Source organism: Zalophus californianus, chromosome 8, assembly GCF_009762305.2.
Source record: "Zalophus californianus isolate mZalCal1 chromosome 8, mZalCal1.pri.v2, whole genome shotgun sequence".
In the NCBI taxonomy this organism is placed as follows: Eukaryota; Metazoa; Chordata; class Mammalia; order Carnivora; family Otariidae; genus Zalophus; species Zalophus californianus.
In genome coordinates, this window is record NC_045602.1 from 54,697,091 (window position 1) to 54,706,194 (window position 9,104).

A 9,104-nucleotide genomic window follows, 5' to 3' on the forward strand; every position below is an offset into this window, starting at 1 on the left:
CTGCCTATCCAAGCATTAATATTATACTGTTTTAATAACTAGCTTTGTAATACACTTTAATATCTGGTAAGACTGAGTCATCTTCAATTACCTTTCCTATTTAGAATTTTCCCACATGTTTATTTTTCCAGATGAACTTGAAAATAATATTATCAAATCCAAAAAAATTCACTGGAATTGAATTGAGTTACTAGATAAATCAGAACTGACATCCTTATTGTAATGAGGTTTCTTATTTAAGAAAAAGTTTTATTTTACATATTCAATTTTTTTGTTATTCAATAATTTTCAAGTTTTATTCATATAGGTCTTACACATTAAGTTTGTTGTTAGATATTTTATATTTGTTTTTGCTATCGGACAAAGGAATTTTTCTTCCATCCTATTTTTCATCTTGTTTTCATATAGGGAAGCTATTGGTTTTTATACATTCTGGAAGAACTATGTTAAGGGACATGCAGAGGAAGAGAAGGAGAGATCTGGGGGGAAGAAAGAATCAAGAGACTGTAGTGGAAGCTAGGGGAGGATACATTTCAAGGATCAAATATTGATCAAGGTCACTACCAAATGATACCAAGGTCAAGTAGGAAGGGATGAGACCTGAACCAGGAGCCAGCTGAGAGAGGGATGCAGTAAACATGAGAACACTTAGGGATCACGCAAGAAAGAAGGACATGCTACTCCTCCTTGTCTTTTGTATTCTATTCATTGCTGCAGTCAGAGAGCCCTCCACGTGTGATAGAAAAATCCAGAAGCTTGGATGCATATGCATTTGTGTGTGTGTGTGTGTGTGTGTGCGCGCACGCACATGCATGCAGCTGGTTAAAGAACATAGGTACCAGTCTCATGATTTGTGGGCTCACATGGGGACTGATTATTGATGGTTTCATTTATAGTGAGTGTGCTGTGAACCCAAAATTGGCATGCAAGGCAAATGAGGAAAGGTTAGTTTTCTCAGATGCTATAGAGTGGGGCTAAACTAGGGCATGGATTTGCTTTCCTGAGAAGTGAGAGCAGTAGATGAATAGCAAGACATTTTTTTTTTTAATTTGTTTTAAGTGAAAATTTGTTCACATGGCACTGGAGTTCCCCGAACAGCCATAAATCCCTGACTTGGCTGGAGTCTAGCCTCCTTTATCCTTCCCAGGTTTAGCAGCCTTGCTGCCAGCGGTAAAGGTTCTTTTGGTACAGCAGGGGGTAGGAAGAAGAGCTGCATGATTGGCTTACGGCATTGCTTTCTCGCTGTTGCTTTCTGTTTGTCCAGCCTCATGCTTTAGAAATAGGGGGACTTTCATTGGCTGTGCTGTTAGAATAGTGTAAAGAGGGGCGCCTAGGTGACTCAGTTGGTTATGTGACTGCCTTCGGCTCAGGTCATGATCCCAGGGTCCTGGAATTGAGCCCCATATCGGGCTCCCTGCTCCACGGGAAGCCTGCTTCTCCTTCTTCTTCTGTCACTCCCCCTGCCTATCCTTTCCTGCTCTCTCTCTGTCAAATACATAAATAAAATCTTAAAAAAAAGAGAGAATAGTGAAAAGATATATAATATCGCTCTACTTCTGAAAATATCCTTCTAATAACTGGACCCCGAGGCTGAGCGAATGAATTGAAAGAAAGCTGACTTCTCCAATTGTAGGGCTTGAGATATCCAGCTCAGAATAAAGGAGGAAACTTAAAATGGATGCTGATGGTCAATCTTTGGTACTTAACTTTAAGACTGTAGAATAAGGATGGAATTTAGTCATCATCTGGCGGAAAAGCTCTTTAATAGAATAAAATTGACTCTCCAATTTTAGAGGAGCATTTTTCAGGTTGCCAGATAAAATGCAGAATACCCAGTTAAACTTATATTTCAGATAAAATAAATAAAAATTATTCCTATTTTTAAAAGATTATTTATTTGAGAGAGAGAGAGAGAGCAAGAGAGAACACGAGTTGGGGGAGAGGCAGATGGAGAAGCAGATTCCCTGCTGAGCAGGGAGCCCAATGTGGGGCTCAATCCAAGGACTCCAGGATCATGACCTGAGCTGAAGGCAGACGCTTAATCGACTGAGCCACCCAGGCGCCCCAAAATTATTCCTCTTTTTATTTGCTAATGCTGACAATACTAAACAGACAGTCTTTCTAAGGTAGAGATGTCCATCTTATATGGCAAAGCTCAGCAAGACTTCATTAGGTTATCCTATGGATTAAAGGCTCTTTGGGAAGAAATATTTAGGGCTAGATATCCTAGACGTCTGCTGGATTTCAATTTCTATACATTCTTTATGCACTGTCTGAGCCTCTCACATCCATCTTGTCCATTCTATTCCATCACTGCCTAGGGAGTTCCAACTATTAACACCATTAACCCAAAATGTTCATGGGCTCAGTGATTTACTCCCTTTGCTGTAAACTCCTATTGGTCTTTCTGCTTGGTTTCTCTTTCTTACCACTCCCTTCATGCCACACCATTCCACCCTGAGCGCAATGATCTGAAAAATGATTCCCAAACTCCATTTCATCATGTCCTGTGGTGATATGCTACCAGTCCAATCTGCCCACCTGTAGAACTGGAACCACATTTGTCTGTGGCCCAGGATTTCTAGCAGTGTAATTTCTCCTAGCTCAGTTCCATCTGTGAATCTTGTGCACTGAGTTCTTGGGAATTGATCTTTCATACTCCTTCACGGCTCCTCACTCAAGAAACATCTGTTAGTTGGTTGGTTCTAGTGAATCCTATCAGAATTGGCCAAATTTATTGCATGGGAAAGTTGTTTTAAGCCCAAGGTTCTTGTGCTGGAGAAGTTCAGAGAGATTAGAAGACACTGAATCCTGCTTTTACTTATGTGAGTCTCCCTCTTACTGTTGTTCTTAGTTTTAGGGCTCAAAAGACAGAGATCTCTGCATTTGAACTCCCCCAATTGAGGCAGTTTGGTTGGCAGATGGTCCTTTAAACTCCCAAACCAGCTTAAGCCAAGAGGGACTCAAATGTTGGTGTTGGAACTGAATTGAGAAGTTTATTCTTTAAGTCACTTAATTCTAGATTTCTGGGTTGAAATCTATGATATATTTCTCTTTGGAACTTACTGCTTGTGTCTGCAGGTCTTGTTCAAGAGAATAACCTCCTTGGCTGCTCTACTTAGAAATATTATAGAGCATTGCTGGAAGTGAGGAAGAGAGGTTGGAACCAAGAATAGTAATACTATTAATAAAATTAGCTGAAAGCTATAATCACAATAATAATGTTAATAGTGTAAGTTGTCCACCATGCTTCATGTGATTTATGCATGTTTTTCCTTAATTCATACAACATCAACAGTAGGTGGTTTTTTTTTTTTTTTTTTTTTTTTTACCATTTCACAGATGAGAAAACTGAGGTCCAGAATGATTGAGTAGTTTGCCCATGGATAAAAACTAGTTAAATACTAGAACCAGTATTTGAATAAACGTCCATCTGGCTGAAGTCCTAGGTTTACCCACTATAAGGTCACATTCCTCTTCTTGGTTGTTGGGAGACTTTTTGCTTTGTGATTACAGACTCAGGGGTCCACTGAAGGGAAATATGAGGGCTGAATGGTAGCCTGGCACCTGTGGCTAAACAGCACTCCATTTGGAGGATCATCTGACTGCCAGGACCAAGAGGAATAAGGCAACTGGGCCCAGATCCTGGGGGTCTGGAATGTGATGTGGGTCCCCAGGCAGGCTTCTCTGAAACCAGACCCTGCCTTGACCCTGGTTAATTACTCTAGTTATTCACACAACCAAATTCCTGCTGTCAGTGGGTCCTGTGATGCACATCAAGTCTGCCAACATACACAGAGCAGTGCTAATCCTGGTGAGCTTGCCCTGGGGCTGGGCAGGACGTCCTATCGAATGATTATCATGTGATGAAGCCCCAGTGCTCCCCGGCCTGTCCTGGCTTTCCGGCTGCAGTGCTAACAGACTTTTCTTCTGGGGCATCCGGGAGCTGGAAATCGCTCACATGGATCACACACACACTGGTGCCAGCCCAGCAGCTTTACCTAGCTGAAGGCCTCCCTCACTCTGGCTTGATAGCAATCGAGCCCTCCCAGTTGGAGCTTGTTACCTGGGAGCTGTCCAGATCCAATGATGAAAACTGGCTAGGGTGCAGTTGTTACGGTCAATTACCGGCAGCCCATTAAATGAGGGTTGGCAAACCCAGGAGCCCCTGAGCACCATTTCCGAGGCACTTTGGATACATTGTTTTTCCAGCCTCTGTTCTCTTAACCTGCCTTGGCTCCATTCTTTTCTTTCATGTTGAGACTCATGGGAATATGAAGGGAGGTGGAATCCAGGGTTTCTGATTCCCAGTATAGTGACTTCTGGGTGGTGGGATGGGATGGGATGTTCTGTGCTTGGAAGGTGGGCTGAGCTTCTTTCACTTCTCAGGGAGAGGATGTGGACTTTGTTGAGAGCCAGTGAACTGAATCACCAGAGAGGTCAGAGTGTGCCTGGAAACTGAGTGCCTGCAGAGCTCCTCTGAACCCTCTTTTTTTTTTTTTTTTCCTCTGAACCTTCTTAACAAAGGGCAAAGAAGAAGTTACCTTCTACAGGAGGGCTGCATCCAGGCCTTTCCAGGAAGTTAGAGGTGCTCAGGTTGGACCACCTAGGAGGTAGCCTATGCTCATTATTTTGGGGTAGGCTTTATTCTGGACCTTCTTTCTGAAGGATTCTAGTGTTTGCATCACCAGAATTTCTCTGGTCTGCTAGGTAGGGCCCATTTCTTCTTAAAGGTTAAGATCTTTCTAATACTTTAGATCAGTGGTTTAAAAAATGTGGTCTTTAGACCAGAAGCATCATCTGGAAGTGAGAAATGCAAATGATCAGGCCTCACCCCAGGCCCCCTGAATCAGAAACTCTGGGGGTGGAGCCTGGCAGTCTGTTATAGCAATGCCTTTGGGGTGATGAGGGGGCATGCTCAACTCTGAGTTTACTTCTTTAGACCCATGCTTCTCCAAGTGTGGCCTGTGGAAAACAGCATCAGCATCTCCTGGGAGATTACTAGAAATGCAGTATCTCCAGCCACTTCTCAGACCTGCTGAATCAGAATCTGCATTTTAACAAGGTCCCCAGGTGATTTGATTGCCCTTTAAAGCTTGAGAAACAGTGGTTCTCAACGTTGGCTGCACGTCAGGCTCACGTAATGCCGAGGCCCCACCCCAGACCAATTAAATCAGAATTTCTTGGGGTGATGCCCAGGTGTTGGTATTTATTAAAAGTTTCCCTAGTGATTCTAATATATAGTCAAGGTTGAGAGCAATTACTTTGGACCACCATAGACTCCAGAATCACAGGGAGTTATGTCTGTTAAAAAACAAAACAACCAGAGGGAAAAGATGGAGGCGATGGCGGTCAGAGGTGCCGGTGGGAGCCGCGTGTCTAGTGGGAGGGACCTGAACTGCATCCCCAAAAGAGCTGACACTCTGGGGGCTGTGGCCAAGCAGGGGTGAGGGCCCAGACCTCTGCAAGCAGAATGCGGGCTCCAAACTCGGGGATGAAGAGAGACAGACTAGTCATCCCCAAGAGGCAGGGGTTTTTGATTTCCTCTGCATGCCTGTCTTCCACCTGAGTTTCAAGAGGGAGTTCACTCAGGAACCTGCTAACAATCATCCTGGCCCCCAGACATGATCAGACCTACTGCTGTCAGGAAGGGACTCAAAAGTGGAGAAGATCCGCAGGAACTCCGAGGCGGCCATGTTACAGGAGCTGAATTTTGGGGCATATTTGGGTCTTCCAGCTTTCCTGCTACCCCTAAATCAGGAAGATAACACAAACTTGGCCAGGGTTTCAACCAACCACATCCACACTGGCCACCACTCATCCATGTTCTGGATGTAGGTACCCTTGGTGGCTCCAGAGGACCTTAGAGATGATATCATTGAGAATGCACCAAGTACACACACAGAGGAGTAAGTGGAGAGGAGAAGACACGGATGTGGTGGCACAACTTCCGGACCTTGTGTGACTATAGCAAGAGGATTGCAGTGGCTCTTGAAATTGGGGCTGACCTCCCATCTAATCATGTCATTGATCATTGGCTTGGGGAGCCCATCAAAGCAGCCATTCTCCCCACCAGCATTTTCCTGACCAATAAGAAGGGATTTCCTGTTCTTTCTAAGATGCACCAGAGGCTGATCTTCTGGCTCCTCAAGTTGGAAGTGCAGTTCATCATCACAGGCACCAGTCACCACTCAGAGAAGGAGTTCTGCTCTTACCTCCAGTACCTGGAATACTTGAGTCAGAACCGCCATCCACCCAATGCCTATGAACTCTTTACCAAGGGCCATGAAGACTATCTGCAGTCCCCACTCCAGCCACTGATGGACAATCTGGAATCTCAGACATATGAAGTGTTTGAAAAGGACCCCATCAAATACTCTCAGTATCAGCAGGCCTTCTATAAATGTCTGTTTGATCAAGTGCCAGATGAAGAGAAGGATACCAATGTGCAGGTGCTAATGGTACTGGGAGCAGGCCAGGGTCCCCTGGTGAACACTTCCCTGTGGGTAGCCAAGCAGGCTGACCGGCGGATAAAGCTGTATGCTGTGGAGAAGAACCCAAATGCTGTGGTGATGCTAGAAAACTGACAGCTTGAAGAATGGGGAAGCCAGGTGACGGTAGTCTCATCGGACATGCAGGAATGGGTGGCTCCAGAGAAAGCAGACATCATCGTCAGTGAGCTTCTAGGCTCCTTTGCTGACAACGAACTGTCACCTGAGTGCCTGGATGGAGCCCAACACTTCCTAAAAGATGACGGTGTGGGCGTCCCTGGGGAGTACACCTCCTTTCTGGCTCCCATCTCCTCCTCCAAGCTGTACAATGAGGTCCAAGCCTGTTGGGAAAAGGACCGAGACCCTGAGGCCCAGTTTGAGATGCCTTACATGGTGCAGCTACAACTTCCACCAGCTATCTGCGCCCCAGCCCCGTTTCACCTTCAGCCATCCCGATAGAGATCCTCTGATTGACAACAACCGCTACTGTACCTTGGAGTTTCCCGTGGAGGTGAACACAGTGCTACATGGCTTTGCAGGCTACTTTGAGACTGTGCTTTATCAGGACCTCACCCTGAGTATCTGTCCAGAGACTCACTCTCCTGGGATGTTCTCATGGTTTCCCATCCTCTTCCCCATTAAGCAGCCCATTACGGTACGTGAAGGCCAGACCATCTGTGTGCATTTCTGGCGATGCAGCAATTCCAAGAAGGTGTGGTGTGAGTGGGCTGTGACAGCACCAGTCTGTTCTGCTATTCACAACCCCACAGGCCGCTCATACACCATCGACCTCTAGCCCTGCCCGCAAGTGTTCAGAGCCTTGGAAGCAGCTTCAAGTTCTGCTCCTGTGGCATAGAAAGTGCAGTACATCTGTGGGCTGTGATTCCCTTTGTCCATCAGAGTGGAGTATTTCAGTCTGCTTTCCTGCCTTACATCAAGGTGGGCAAAGGAGGAGAATTAATTGCAGGGTTCAAGCCATCAATCTGTGAATACTTCAGGCCAGGGTGGGAGGAATTAGTGCTGGATCTGAAGCTACTCCAACAGGCACTTGGCCTCAAGCGCTCCCTGGAATAGCCCCGAGAACACGTGGATTGAACACATTTTCAGCCCTTTCCCTGCCCATCTCTGTTCCTGTTATGATGGTTTTGTGTGGGAGGAAATACAAATAAAGTGAAGTTACAGCCTTTAAAAACAAAACAAAACAACCATCCAACTACACAACAACCAGAACAAACCCGATAATGTAGAGCAGAGCTTCTTAGCAGTATAGAGGGACATATTAGTGCCTCATGGGGTGTGTTGGGTAGATGTGGAATTTATAGCCTGATCCTATCAGGCCTTGGGGGTGACAGGATGGGACCTGGGTTGCCATGAGCAACCGTTTACCCCCGGGGGCTATTACAAATATCATTTTCTTTGTATGCTGTGACAGGAAGAAGGTTAGGAAACATGCTGTAGAGAAGCTGAGTCTATTATTCCTGAGTTAATGTGCTAACTATGCTGATGGGGTCTGGGGAGGGTTGCAGAAGATACTAAAAATCACTGACTCTGGGCCTGAGAGGGCAAGAACGTGCCTTTAGATATTCTATAACATCTTCCATAATTCAAATCCAGACAAATACTTTCTAGACCATCATTGCCACCTGGTATTTATTTAGCATTTTTGCTATTTAGACGTTTCCTAGTTGTTATCCTGTTGTTTCCTAAAGTAAGCACAGATTATCTTCCCTTTTTGGAGTTGAGGGTTTGAATCCCAGAAAGTTGAGACTCCCTTAAGGCCAGTTAATAAGGGACAGTTGGAGGGTGAAGAGGTTTCCTTGATGTGCACTGGAAAGGTCTAGAGACCTTTCATGTCATAATGGCAAATGCTACCTCTGGGGTGGGGGTGAGGAGGTAGGAGGTGGGACTCAGCCCCTGAAAGGAGGGACTCAGTGTTCCTACTGCTGCCTTCAGTCCTGAGTCTTTGCCTGGAGCCTGGGGTTTCCTGGGAGTACCCCAAGAAAGCTCTAAAAGAGGAACTGTTTAGCTAATTACAAAACCCGACTGTTGTTTGGCTGGCTTGAGTGTGTTAACACATCCCCCTTTTGCATAAATTTTCATCCTGGTGCTTGATGAACATATTGTAATTATGCTAATTGTGCTGGCTGGGCAGCCTGAGGCTGAGAGGGAGGGGGACCCCTCTCCTAATTGTTTCCCTCTCCTGGAGCAGTTGGTGCTCTGCCTGAGTCCCCTGACAAGTAGAGGGAAGGCTGTGGGGCAGGTGGAGCTAGGGAGGAGGTCTGCACAGGGCTTCCTGTCCTGGGGCTGCAGGGGTCCACCTGGGTTTTGGGGAAGGAGGGAGGGGTTAGAGATAGGTGTGAAGGATGGGTTGACTGAGCAAAGGGACCTTCTGCTGGATTCAGTAGAGACTGTATTCAGGACTGGCCCTTGTGAGATTGTGAAAGAGGCAAATTTATCTTTGATGTCCTTCATTTTCTCTTTGGTGGTGGTGGCTCTCCCCACCTCCCTTACCTCATCCCTCCTCCACCCACACCCCCAGCTCCTCTTGCTTTTTCTTTTTGCTTTTCCTAAACCTCCAGGCATCCAGTGTTTTCTGCTGGTTTAGAATTTGTT

General features: G+C 45.7%; 1 pseudogene; it reads left to right on the forward strand.

Moving 5' to 3' along the window:
* The first annotated feature begins 5,473 nt into the window (after positions 1–5,473).
* Positions 5,474–7,307, forward strand: LOC113937991 (annotated as a pseudogene).
* The last annotated feature ends 1,797 nt before the right edge of the window (positions 7,308–9,104 follow it).